The sequence below is a fragment of the Haplochromis burtoni genome, unplaced genomic scaffold (genome assembly GCF_018398535.1).
Source record: "Haplochromis burtoni strain Fernald_Lab_line unplaced genomic scaffold, NCSU_Asbu1 Contig_1177, whole genome shotgun sequence".
Taxonomy (NCBI): Eukaryota; Metazoa; Chordata; class Actinopteri; order Cichliformes; family Cichlidae; genus Haplochromis; species Haplochromis burtoni.
In genome coordinates this window covers 34,910-42,034 of record NW_024583538.1, presented here as the reverse complement: position 1 = coordinate 42,034, position 7,125 = coordinate 34,910, and the positions used below count along the sequence as shown (strand labels likewise).

Here is a 7,125-nt window from a genome sequence, read left to right as displayed (position 1 = left end):
AAAAAAAGGTTAAAAAAATGCATACATAAACAGAGAGACGTGAGAGAAAGGCAGCTTTTAAGGAAATGCCTTTTTGGGTAGGAAAAGGAGCTGGGGCAAAACAGGCCCTGCTAAATCCGCAGCTCCACTGCACACCTGCATGCAAGCTTACTAACACACACACATATGAAATGAAGATCAGCTTCTTATCTCTCATCAGTGTTAAAATAGGGAAAATTTAACAGACACTTGCTATCAAATGCTGAGTTTATCTACTGCTGACAAATAACTCTCCACGTTGCAGGACAATAGGGTAACCTTTGTAAAAGGGAAAAGAAGAGATTCTGGTGTGACCAAACAGTGATCAGACAATAAATTCCCATCTTCACTCATGTGGCTATCCCACTGGTGCCAGCTGAAGGCCTGCCAAGGTCGTAGCTGACTGGAACCACAAAATTGTCAGACCTGTCAGACCTGCACTGAAAACATGATGTACGCCCAGACGAACAGAATCAACCTTTGGGGATTTACTTACCTGGATGATTAAGCATTGGAAGTCTAATGGGTGACATCATCAAAGGTGACTGAGAACAGGGCTAAGGTCCCATGAGACCTCAAGTTCCACACACCTAATTGGAACTCCAATGGCCTCCTTTTATCAAATGTCCCCATACCTTTAAACACACCCCGCCTCCCCTTGACTTCCCCGAGTCCCGTGTCCTGTCCATGCGGTGAACCGAGAAGAACAGTGTTTTGTGTTGTTTCACTTTAAATTTGTAAAAGGAAAAAGCTGAAAATTTAAATAGTTAAAAGTTGAAATGTGAATAGTTGATTTTTGTATTATATGATTTATTTATTACATTTTATGTGGAGTGAATAAATAAAAGTATATTTACGGTGGCCCCTAGAGACAAAGCACAGTACAAACTTCAAATCACGTAAAACTCCAAAACACGTACAAAAGACAACAGAAGTGCTCCAGGATGCTGGGCGCAGTGTTGAGCTTTTGTTATCTTGTGGCTACACAAGCCAGCAAGTACCAACGACCGGATTTGGTGTGTGGTAGTAACAGGTAAATGAACTTTTTTTTAAATTATTTGAATATATATGAGTGCCTGTGTATAAATACACAAACAATACACACATGCTTTCAATTGTGTAATTTAAGTGATCTAGTAGCTCTGCTTTGGAAGTTCAGTTCATGCTAGAAATGTGTTTTGGAGTTTGTACGTGTTTTGTCTCTAGGGGCCACCGCATATATTTATATATAAACATATATAAATAAAACCACTTTTTTTTACGTTAGTAATTCCTTTTGTGCATAATTTTATATTATTGTTAATAATAAATTAATTAAAGCAACAAAACAACCTGAAGAGCCGGTTCGGAGCCGAAAGAGCCGGATCTCTAAAAAGAGCCGGAAATCCCATCACTACTACACACTGCCCTGTCACACCTGGAGAAGAGAGACACGTATGTGAGAATGCTGTTTGTAGATTACAGCTCAGCATTCAATACCATCGTTCCCTCGAAGCTGGACAGGAAACTGCAGGATCTAGGACTGAGCAGCTCCCTCTGCAGCTGGATCCTTAGCTTCCTGTCTGACAGACGCCAAGTGGTCAGACTGGGCAGCATCACCTCATCCCCCATCACACTGAACACTGGTGCTCCACAGGGGTGTGTACTGAGCCCTCTCCTGTACTCACTCTACACCTACGACTGCACAGCCACTAACAACTCCAACATCATTGTGAAGTTTGCGGACGACACTACAGTGGTGGGTCTTATCACCAACGGTGATGAGACGGCTTACAGGGAGGAGGTCAGCGCCCTGACCCACTGGTGTCAAGACAACCATCTCACCCTCAACGTCGCAAAGACAAAGGAGTTGATAGTGGACTTCCGGAGGTGCAGAGAAGTACACACCCCCATCACCATCAACGGCGCTGCTGTGGAGAGAGTGAGCAGCTTCCGGTTCCTTGGTGTACATCTGGCTGAGGATCTTACGTGGTCAGTACACACAAACAAAACAGTGAAGAAGGCGCAGCAGCGCCTCTTCTTTCTCAGGAGACTGAAAAGATTCGGCATGAGCCCCCGCATCCTCAGGACCTTCTATCACTGTGCCATTGAGAGCATCCTCACTGGATGCATCACCACCTGGTATGGCAACAGCACCGCCTACAACTGCAAAGCTCTCCAGCGAGTAGTGCGGTGCTCTGAACGGATAATTGGAGGTGAGCTTCCCTCCCTCCAAGACATCTACAGGAAGCGCTGCCTGAGGAAAGCGGGGAGGATCATCAAGGACTCCAGTCACCCCAGCCATAAACTGTTCAGACTGCTTCCATCAGGAAGGAGGTTCTGCAGCATCCGGTCCCGTACCAGCAGACTGAGAGACAGCTTCTTCCACCAGGCCATCAGACTGCTGAACACGTCATAGACACCTCAGCTTCACTACTGGAACTTTAACATTATGCACTCCATACTGTACAGTAATGCCACTGTTTTGCACATGTCTCAACTCTGTATATTTTTATATATTTTATTTATTGTTTACTCTATTTAATTTGTAAAATATGTGTATACACACACACACACACACACACACACACACGTAGAAAAATATTTAGTATACACATCCAGAAATGCATATACTATTATATATTGTACATATATTTATTAGTTTCAGATGTAGCCATTCTTGTATAGGGCTTTGGAGTTGACGTCACGCCGCAATGCATTGTGGGAGCGCGGCACCATTTTCGGGGTCTACGAATCAAATCAAACACACTGTGTTGGAACGACGATTACAAGATGCTTAAAAGCAGCTCAAAAGAGAATGGACTGTATAGAGACCGATTGCGTCCAGAGGCGAAGCAGCGGTACTTGCAGAAAATAGCGTGCATTGGAAATGTGGACCCGTATGAAATACGGCCGTGGAGTAGAAACCCTGAAGACCAACCGCTATTGACGTAGCCTGACATATTTCGTACCTTGTCTGTGGAGTCAGCGCGTACAAGTCGTCATTCAAACAAAGGTAAGTCAGCTCGAGTACTGCGAGTGAAATGCGTTTGATTTCCCTGCAAACATTCAGATTAGTGCAGCATAAATTCATTCATGAGGGGAAATTACAGTGAGAACATGTGGAGGCTGTTAGAGGGATAACATAGTGAGTTCAGTGCATTGATGAGACACTGTCCTGAAGGATTTAGTTATTCTTTATGGTTAAAGAAATTGCAATGATTTATTAATGTTTATTATAAATAATTCTAATTATACATCTTGCTTCCATATTTGTATCTTGTGTCACTAAAAATACATTTTATTTTAGTTTTATACATTGATTAATGACCTGCAGAATCTCCTTATCATATTAAGTGATTCATAATTGTCACTTTATGCTTTCTCCATCTCTAACAGTGATGACATCCTTGCATTACATACTTTAGGTTCATTTTCTGCAGGCAGGTTTCTGACAGAGAACAGACAGATTTAGACTATAACATGCAGCGTTCTATAGATGGACACATAAAGAAATGAAAAATGACATGTCTGTGCTAACTTTCTAAACACTTTGTTACATTTATGATAAAGTAGATAAAACACATTTGTGTCGGCCTTGGCTCATAGTTCTTGTCTTTAAATGAACTTTGTGTGTGTTTCAGGTTGTGACGGAGTTACCTCGCCCAGCCGCAGACAGCTGATCGGGGCGCATATACGCACCGCCACCATTAGTTCTAACAGACACCAATAAACCAAAAAGGGGTGAAGGGGGGGGATTTGGAGCAGCATAGAGGGTGGCCAACTTATTTCCCCTTACCTTGTTAATAAAGTCGGTCGAGGAGACGCGCTGTGATCTCCAATGATGCGGGATGATGCAAGCCGATGGTATGGTGTTCCGGGGTTTAAATAATGGGTTCACGTGGGCTTGGACGGTCACGTGAACTGCATCCTTTGTTTGGATTGTTTTAATGTTTTGTGAAACATTGTAGGCTGATTGGAAGTTGCCTAAGAGTCTGTATATACATGTGTGTTGTGAGACTACAGTGGGAAAGAAGCTGAGGGGGGACAGTGAGGATTACAGTAATAATAAAGAAATGATTGTTACGTCTAGGGGGAGGGGCTACGGGATATAAGAGACAGGTCATACGGGGTGGGAGAGAGAGTCCAGTGAGCTGTTACAAGGAGGGTAACATGCAGGCTGGGTCGGGTATACAGACGTTTTGTTGACACTGACCTAAGTCAATTCTATTTGCTGTAAATAATTTTCTGTGCACTGGGGAGGCCGGCTAAATAAATTATCCACACTAAAAGACCTTACCGACTACGCCTGTGTTTGTTGTCCGGGAGAGGGTTAAAAGAGGACCCCGCGACACAGGTGCTGCACTCTAAGACTGAATGAACCAGCATTGCAGCCATGGGTCACTGTGAGCATCACAGGGAAGGTTGAAGCCGCCCGCTGCAGCTGTATGGCCGGAGTCGCAGAGACCTGCAGCCATGTCGCTGCTCTTCTGTTTAATGTAGAAGCAACAGTGTTGATCCGTGGCACAAGGACTGTTACAGATGAACCTGCATACTGGGTTTTGCTGGGTAATATGACCAAGATACAGCCAGAGGTTGGCCATAAGATAGACTTCTCCTCTTCAGCTGCCCAAAAAAAGGCTCTTGATCAAAACATAAACAGACCATCTGTAGTGACAGGGAAAAGGAGCCGTCCTCAAAACAGAAAAATCCCACCTGCTACTGTGGAGGAGTCGTCACTGCTATTGGATACTTTGCTGGAACACAGTAAAGCTGTGGGTTGTGGGAATGACCCATAATGTTTTATCTAGGGGTCTAGATTTATGCCTGTAGTGCACTGCTGTGTAAATAATTTGCATTTACTGAATATGTACTGACTGAGTCCCACTGTTCAAAAGTTGAATAAAGAAACAAACTAATTTTTGCCTTTTTTTTATTAAAACCACTTTATAGAACATCACATCAGTTACAGTGATGATGTCATTTATAGTTTACAAATGACAAAATGTTTACACCAAATCATGAGTGTTTACATGATATCACCCACTACTAACATTACTTTATTTACTGTATCTTTTGAAAAAATAACAGCACAAGACTTAAGAATATTTAACAGGAGCAGGTTTCATTTTCCCTGGTTTTATTATCACACTGTTCACCAAACGCAGCAAACCTTCACCATCTTATCCAGGAGGGTCACCTCTTCACCCTCACATGGAAGAAGTAATCTGATTGGCATGGTGGTATGTTTGAAGCAGGTCCCTTGTGTAGCGCTGGAACCCAGTCATGATGTTTCATCCATTTCATCGGCTGGTTTGCTGCAATAATGCCAAATAATTAGCAACTCTATAAATAGAAGGTAGTTCTGCAAAATCACTCAGTAGGATGTTTGTTCTAATTTGCTATGAGCTCAGAGCGCATCGAAAATGAAACTAATAGGCTATAAAGAGTGATATGAACATATTTAGAACTTACCGGAATGAAAATGTCTGGAGCACCAACAGATATTTGGAGATGGAAGAGAGCTGCACGTCAGCTCGTCTCACAGCTGCTATCCAGGCTGGACGCCTTCGTTTGGTAACATCGATACACGAGCTGCCTCATGTTGCTTCCAGGTTGGGAAAGAATGAAAAGATAAACCATTTTCAACCTTATTCTCTTGCCGGTCGTGTGATCGAACATTGCAGCCGACCACACAGCAAATACGAACCATGGCTGTTGTGTGTGCTCCCTTTTCACTTGCGCTAGACCCCCAAAATGGCGGATCGGGCCAAAATCCTTTCCACGCCCACCCCCGTGACATCACGCTCCAAAGCCCTATTTTGCTCGTTTGTGTTGTTGTGTTTTGCACATCTCTGTTGCTTGTGAAGCTCGCACACAAGAATTTTACTCACATGTGCTGCGCCAGTGTGCCTGCACATGTGATGTGACAATAAAAGTGATTTGATTTGACTTAAATTACACACTGAAAGCATGCGTATTGTTTGTGTATTTATACACAGGCACTCATATATATTCAAATAATTTTAAAAAAAGTTCATTTACCTGTTACTACCACACATCAAATCTGGTCGTTGGTACTTGCTGGCTTGTGTAGCCACAAGATAACAAAAGCTCAACACTGCGCCTAGCATCCTGGAGCACTTCTGTTGTCTTTTGTATGTGCTTCTGAGTTTGTACGTGTTTTGGAGTTTGTACTGTAGTATCAGGTAAATGTTAAGTGGTAGGAACGTTTCTGCTGGGTTGTTGTTGTTGTGGGGGGGATGAAAAATAATAAAGGACACTCATTGGAGTAATGGCGCGTCTCGTGTGTCTGTGAGTTATGCCTCCAGTCAAATAACATCCATAACCTCAAATAATTGAACATGTAGTGCTTCGGGTTTGTTTGTCTGAGTTTGTACATGTTTCAGAGTTGTATGTGCTTTGTCTCTAGGGGCCACCATAAATATACTTTTATTTATTCACTCCACATAAAATGTAATAAATAAATCATATAATACAAAAACCAACTATTTACATTTCAACTTTTAACTATTTAAATTTTCAGCTTTTTCCTTTTAAACAAATTTAAAGTGAAACAACACAAAACACTGCAAACCACAACACAATTAAATATAAATTAAAATATGAAAACAAAAAGATGCACATTCTCTGTCATATGGGCCTGCATGATTTCTGAATCCTTTATCATCTGCAACTGAAAATAGTTGTGGATGATTACTATACCTTTCTAATGTGACGTTGTTGTCCCTGGCTCTCTTTCTCTCTGGCTCTGTTCCGTATGGAGTTAAATTATGGAGTTAAATCAGGGCCATAATTTAACTCCATATAAGTCACTCTTACTTTTGCTGCTTTGCTTCCACCACGCTAAAATCAAATTTCCTGCATAGATTTCTCTCTCTTTCTTTTCTATCTCAAATTTTTTGCATTATTTATTCGCTTATTATGCACAACTCATGTTACAGCACTTTGAGCCATTGTTTGTTTTTTCTTCCAAAAATGACCTCCGACAAGAAGGCCTCATTCCTGCTGTTAATTGAGCTCTTAGCTGTGTCTCTGATCAAACCTCTATAACTTTGCTATGCTTCACTTCACAACATGAGGTAATGTTCATATGTTGATTCATGG

General features: G+C 42.0%; 1 long non-coding RNA gene across 1 annotated transcript; it reads left to right on the top strand.

Annotated features, from left to right (window-relative positions):
* Nucleotides 1–2,838: 2,838 nt before the first annotated feature.
* On the top strand, nucleotides 2,839–4,916 carry LOC121813136. The gene is made up of 2 exons (XR_006053530.1): nucleotides 2,839–3,013; nucleotides 4,355–4,916. It is a non-coding gene; the product is annotated as an uncharacterized LOC121813136 (long non-coding RNA).
* Nucleotides 4,917–7,125: the final 2,209 nt, after the last annotated feature.